This window comes from Phodopus roborovskii, unplaced genomic scaffold, assembly GCF_943737965.1.
Source record: "Phodopus roborovskii unplaced genomic scaffold, PHOROB, whole genome shotgun sequence".
Classification (NCBI taxonomy): Eukaryota; Metazoa; Chordata; class Mammalia; order Rodentia; family Cricetidae; genus Phodopus; species Phodopus roborovskii.
Window position 1 is genome coordinate 188,252 of NW_026126184.1, and position 6,916 is coordinate 195,167.

At 35.9% G+C, this 6,916-nt stretch overlaps 1 pseudogene; it reads right to left on the reverse strand.

The window, feature by feature from the left end:
• Positions 1 to 3,384: 3,384 nt before the first annotated feature.
• LOC127218574 (heat shock protein HSP 90-alpha-like) lies at positions 3,385 to 6,544 on the reverse strand (annotated as a pseudogene).
• Positions 6,545 to 6,916: the final 372 nt, after the last annotated feature.

Consider the following 6,916-nt stretch of genomic DNA (forward strand, 5'->3'; position numbering starts at 1 on the left):
ATAAAGCCTATGAAGCAAAACAATGGCCAGTATAACAAGATATCCCCAGTGGTGCCATAGTGAAACTCTTTATCTTGGGTATAGTCAACAGCTGTCTATTTGGACTTAAGCCCTACTGAAGAGTGAGGAATTCATTCATGGTATTGTAAACCTAGCCAATTACTTATGGCATGAGAGGTAATACACTGTAAAGGAGAATTTAGCACTGCCACTTTTCTCAACCAATATAATGTCTCACTAGATACTAAATGCTTATCCTTATATGTACAAAGAAATCTAGCCTTTACCTCTTATCAAAGGAGCTCATTTTTTCAGTCTGTGGGGTCGTTACAGAGATCCACAACTATTAAAATTGCAGAGAACAAGAGACTGTGGGGTGCTCAGCCCCAACTGTTATTCCTATAGCATAAAATCTATACCTAAGTTCCCGGGAAAATATAGAAGAGGGTTCTTCTATTTATTAAAGGGAAGCAACATCAATAAAAATCTCAACAATATGGTTGCTTGTATAAGACCTAGGTAGTGGCAACACTAGTTGGTGTACCAGCATGGAGGAGGGAAATGTCAGAAAGCTTCACCCCTAAATGAAGAGCTATAGGTGATCATTCAATGGCAGCCAAGAGAGGATGAATTGGATTTCTCCAGGATAATCTCTGTGGTATTTTATTGATAGGTTATACAACCCCAAATGATTATCCATAAATGCAAGCAAATATAAACAACATTAAATGGAATCAGTATGCTGCATGTGTATATATGTTTATAATAATAATACTTAAGGAAGAAGAGGTCATGGATTAGAGATCCAGTAATGGGGATAAGGAGGAGTTGAAAGAGGAACGTGTAGATATGTTGTAAATACATTTTGTAATGAAATTCTCAAAAGTAAAAATTTTAATTAAAAAATGAAATCCCCCCTTGTTAAAATACAGGGAAATAAAGATAAAAGGTGTGAAGTGTCTTCATAAATTTGTCCTCTGACCACTGCACCTGTGTCATAGAGATACCTCATATACAAATGCATTAATACAACAATAATAAAGTTTAAATTTAAATCAATAATTATAAACTTACAGCATATACAGAGATATTTCATCATAACAATCAATTGTCATCACCTCCCAATGAAATCCTGTACTGAATTAACAACTATTTTCTATTTTTCTAATCCTTTTCATCATACTTTTGTCCCAGACAACTGCTGATTGGCTTACAGTTTTATAAATTCATCTGTTCTATATATTTAATATAAATGGTTAATATATTATATTGGCTTTTATGACTAGCATGCTGCTTTCAGTGATTATCCATATGGTAGCATGTATCAGGACTTCATTGTTTTTATGCATATACTTATGGTTATTCAAGCTGTCATTGCACAAGAATCCCTGGCTGAGCAGTAAGCATGTAATCTACTGTAGAGTGCTCCCAAAGAAGTGGCCTACTCAGAAAGGTATGTGTTAACAAAGCTGCTCTGGCACTGAATCGGTGCATATTTCTTACTTCTTCATAAGAAACACAAAATGAGTCATGTACATTCCCATAATTAATGCCAGTGCAAGGTTTAATGTTTGAAATAGAATATGCAAATGAACAATAGTCAGACTACATACGATGTGATAGTCTAACCTATTGTATGACACATCCTTCTACAAACCACACTCTCTGTAATATTTTATTCAAAATAATCAACATTTTTGCCCTGTATAGTTAGTTACATTGGGAACAAGCAGAGAAAGTCAAATACTACCCTCTAGTCCCATAGAGTGTCTTACTTTTAGTTAGTCAGCATCCAGCTTCTCCATGCCCATATGGAGACTTCACTCATCATATCACCTTTCCAATTTTTCAACCATAAAACTGTCTTCTTTTCTTAGTTGCCCATGATGTTCTGTCAAACACACATAATGAAGACTGACATAAGTCCTTACTAAATATTACATTCTTAGTTAGGTTTGGGAGAACAGAATGGTATCCAGCACTCAAGTGACTGAGGAGGGAATTGTTAGGAATCCAAGAATAGCCTGGATTACATTGTAGTTTCAAGGTCAGTCTGAACTACACCATGAGAAACTTCCTCTGTAATATTTTAAAAAATTTGTTATTTTAAGAGCCAGAGGAGTGTGGAACTTGCGGTGAGACTGTGTCTTCTAGGAATGTCAGAAGCTACACATGTTAAATCTTATTAACATGGTTGACCAAACATGGCTTGAACAAGTTAAACACCAATAGACATGCTAATGAGGGTTGCGGGGTAAGCTTAGGAGACCTCTATCCTAGACAAATAACTATAAGAAACTAATAAGTTTGTAGAGGAGAAGAAAGTCTTCACCAGGAAAGAGTATAGTAGGTGATTATGTAATACAAAATAATCAGCTCTGAAACCATATACAAATAAGTAGCATCATTTAGACTGAGAAGGTTGTATTCAGGAATATCTTCATCCATATATCTAGGTATATCTACCTCTAGATAGGATGGATGGATGGATTGATACATAGATGATAGACAGATAGATTTTTTTTAAGTGGCCATGAATTTGAAAGAGAAGAAGGGGGGTTACAAGGGGGTGTGGAGCAAGGAAAGAGAAGTGGGTCATTTGATTGTATTATACTCTCAAAAAATAAAGAACACTGTGAGTTTTTTTTTCATATAGATGGTCTATCATATTTCCTTTTATCTCAGGTCACAGACATTTTAATGCCATTAAACTACATACTTTCAGCTCAACATACAGTAGAGTTACCTCAAAATGCTTCAAGCCTTTCATAGCCAGAGTCCTACCCACCCAACCCCTACTGTGAACTCATTTTGCTTTTCATCTGATCTGTGTTCACCTTTTAAAGCAGAGTGTAGTTAGTCCCTGTATTTCCACTCACAGGCCTTGTGTTAAAAGTCCAAGGGAAGTTTAGGGTTTTATTCTTCATACTTTACTTGGGAAAACAAGCCATGTGTCCAATTCCTGTCAAGTAGTTTCAGCTTGTATTTTTATTTGTAGGACTAGTACATGCAGAATTAATTACAGGGAATGAAAAACAAAATATTACAAAGTAGATCTAGAAGATGAATCTCAAGCCATTCTGTCTTTTTTTTTTTTCCTTTTCAACACTTAAGTGAGAAATGATTTGGGTTACTAAGGAATTAAGCTCCATAGCTACTAAACAATTCAGACCACAAGGTTAACAACAGGTCACCTTATGTTTTCCAACAAACCTCTACCAACCTGTTGAAAGAAACATACATTATTACAGTATCATAAGTAAAAAGTTGAGTTATCATGCCAAACATATTTTTAAATGTTAACAAAAATAAACAAAATATCCTGGAAAATAGAATCAGAAGGAATTAAAGTAAGCATTAAATATGTGATTCTTCTGATGAAGTTTAGTCTACTTCTTTCACATATGACATGTTATCATCTCCTTCATGGAATTTCTTCAGGAACAGCAGCGCTGCTATCATCTATGTATAGTAGGATCAATAACTCATCAATACCTTGACCAACTTTGATCATCCTTTAGATCCTGCTAGCATATGTTCTGGAGATCTTCCAGACTAAAGCCAGAAGACAGGGTTAAAGTTCCATATATAAAACTGACCTGAGCATTTGTATACTTGACACTTGTCAGCCTTTGCCTTTTGCTTAAGGTTTCAATAATTGAGTTGTCAGGGTTTATTTCCAGGTGTTTCTTTCCTGCCATGTAAACTATTGTTGAGTTGTCTCTGAGGGCTTGAGATTTCATGAGTCTCTCCATGTTTGTTGTCGATGCATGTGTACTAGTGACAATATAGCACGGGGGATGGGAGGTCACCTATTAGTTGGAAACAACCACCTTTTCAAATTCTTTCTCCAAGGTATTTTTCACAGTACTTCAGGGGTTTGCAAACCTTGTCTTTTCATCTTGCTGTTTCTTTTTTCTCTTCTTAATCTTCTGTACTTTGCAGTCCTTTGGTAATTGACACAACGTCTTCCCCTCAAATTCTTTCAACTGTTGTATACAATAGAGATCACATCCAAGGCATGTTTTCTGAGATGTTCCACAAAGGTTGAGTAAGTTACTTGTTCCTAGATTTCACCTGTGATAAAAATAGATATGTTTCTGGTTTTACTTCATTCTGGTGCAGTAGACTATGAGAGAAACTTTCTCATTCCCAGAAACAGATGTACAGTACCAAATAGTTCTGAAATTTTCTTCTGATTTTGAGAGTCATAATGAATTCCAATTTTTGTATTTTTTGAACTAAAAAAAATGTTGCTAACTGAAAGCTAAATACAAATGTTTACATGTTTATGAATCCCTTTGAAGGGAATAGAAAGTATATTCAAACCTGAGTGTTGACAGCACATGGGACATTACCATGGGATGATTGAGAAAGAGCAGAGTATTAAGCGGAAACCCCTTCTCCATAAGAGCAATGAAAAGAGTTGGAAGCTATATAAAGGTTGTGCTCTTCCTGGAGGTTCAGGGGGCTCATTATCTGTCCTCATCTCTTAGTGCTGTGGGGGCCAGCCACTTTAGCTTGAGGCTCCTCATTTCTGCCCCTCCCTCCTGTGCCTCAACATCTGCTCCCTTATCCCAGCTCCCACTGTGTGACTTGGTCCTTTTTATTATTGAGGCCATTAGTTAAAAGCCACACAAACCTAGTATGACCTTGTTGTAAAATCCCTTTTTTCCAAATATGGTCACACTTTGAGGTTCTAAGTATGAATTTGTACAGGGAAAGTCAGTTTGCAGGAATCAGTTCTCTCTTTCCACCATATGTGTCTCAGGGATTGGAATCAAGTCCTCAAGGCTACAAGACACGCATCTTTACCCACTGAGCCATCTGGAAGGCTCCCAAACTCAGAACTTTTTGTTTTCTACTCAGCCTGTAAATAAACTAGGTAAGTAATGGATAGCTTGTGCATGTTCCTTTAACTAATTGATTGATAAATTAATGTATATCTGTGTGCATTGCTGGAGATTGAACCTAAGAATCTGCCCATGCTAGGCAGGTTTTCTACCACTGAGTTGCATCCTCAGCCCCTTCCTTATTAGTTTGAGACAGTCTTGCTAAGTGACCCAGGCTGACTTCGAACTTGTAGCCCTGGGTAGTTTCCAGGTCACTCTGTAGTGAAGGATAGCTTTTAACTTGGCTTCCTGTGTTACTGGGATTTCAGTAATATACCACTGTACTCTTCCCATGCTCACGCCCCAGAAAAAAGTCCATATTGGGGTCTAATACACTGAGATGAATAGTACTTTGTATTTTTCGAGAACTGCTCATACAACTTTTTGTGGCTGTCTATCTTCTGCCAGTTCAGTGACTGACTAGTTTAAGCATTTCTTGATGAAATTATTTTTGATAATTTTCAATATTTTTGCTTTCCTGAAAAATTTCAAGGAAAATATTTAGAGGGAAATTCTTGGAATAAACAACTCTTCTAATAAAAATTAAGATACTTATTAATTAATTTCCTCATAGTTCTCCATGATGAAACCTCTGTATACATACAACTTGATATTAGATTTTTTTTTCTTTTCTGTCTTCAAACAGATCAAAATAATCATGCCTTTGGACAAACAGGATTCATAATTATAAGTGTCCTTCAATGAAAAATGAAAAAATGCTTTACTGCCAAATGTTTTTCCCAATTATTTGTTAAGGGCTCATAGAACTCTTCATTTTGTTCATTAGTAATATCATCAGTATTTCTGGTTCAAATAGAATTTGTTTTGTTGAGTACTTCTTCATCAATATATTTTTTTTCTTACACTTCTTGTTGTCAACATCCTTTTCACCTCCTCCTCCATTGTCTTCCTCTTTCCCTTCCTCTTCTTTCCTCCAACACCTTCTATTTCAGACTTGCATCATATTCCTTTTTTAAAACTTACTCTTTATCTTCCCTTTCATAAGTTTCATCATCACTGATTTCCCTATCATGCTCCTTCTTTTCAAAGAGAGTAATGGGATAACCAAAAGGCAGAGAATGTTTCTTGACTACTTCCTTTATTTTCCTTTACTACAAATGTTCAATTTAGCCTTCTTTAAGACATATGATAGCTTTTGTTCCATGGCCTACTAGTTCATCTGCATTTGTCCACACTTTGAATGATCCCCATGCTGAGGATTTTCAGGCATACTGCTCATCATCAATATGCTTAGTGATCACACTGATTTTCTCAATAATCAAATATGTAGAGTAAAAACCAACAGCAAAATTGTAAAAGTTACCCACACCAATCTTCTAAGTACCCATGAAGGCATTGGTGCTAGACTTGGCAATAGTGTCAGGTTTATTGATTAACTCAGCCTTAATCATTCCAATTCCAGTATCTACACACCTTTCCATAGTCTGGTTTATTAGGATCTGTCAAACTCTTTTCTCTGATCTTATCCAGTGCATCTGATTAATTTGGAATGAGCTCCCTTGGAAAGATCACTTCACTCAAACAGGGAGTATTGATGATCAAGGACAATAACTGACAAATTTCTGAAAGGCAAAAGTCTCAGAGACTTCTTCCTCCATTGGTTGGTTTTGGGTCTTGGATTCCTCAAACATCTTTGCTGAGTAGCAATCACACATGAAAGATGACTAGTGACATCACAATACCGAAGCAATTCCTCACTCTTCAATTTTAAAGTACCTCAAATCTCCTTGCAAGAATTCTGCAAGGCCCCATTAATAAGTCTTCCAGTTTATGGGTTTTCCACTATTTTCCATTTCTCACAGAGGTGGTAGTTCTGTAATCAATCCCTCATCTGTTTCAAATATTTCTGACCATTTTAATGTTTTACCTATCCTAAATGAAATAAAGTACAGACACCTAATTGTTGCACATTAAGTATTTAGTTAGCCATTGCTACATTTTCAATTTTATCTCTAATCTCTTAGTTTTAGCAAAACTTGGTATCTAAAATAAACTAAGTCTTT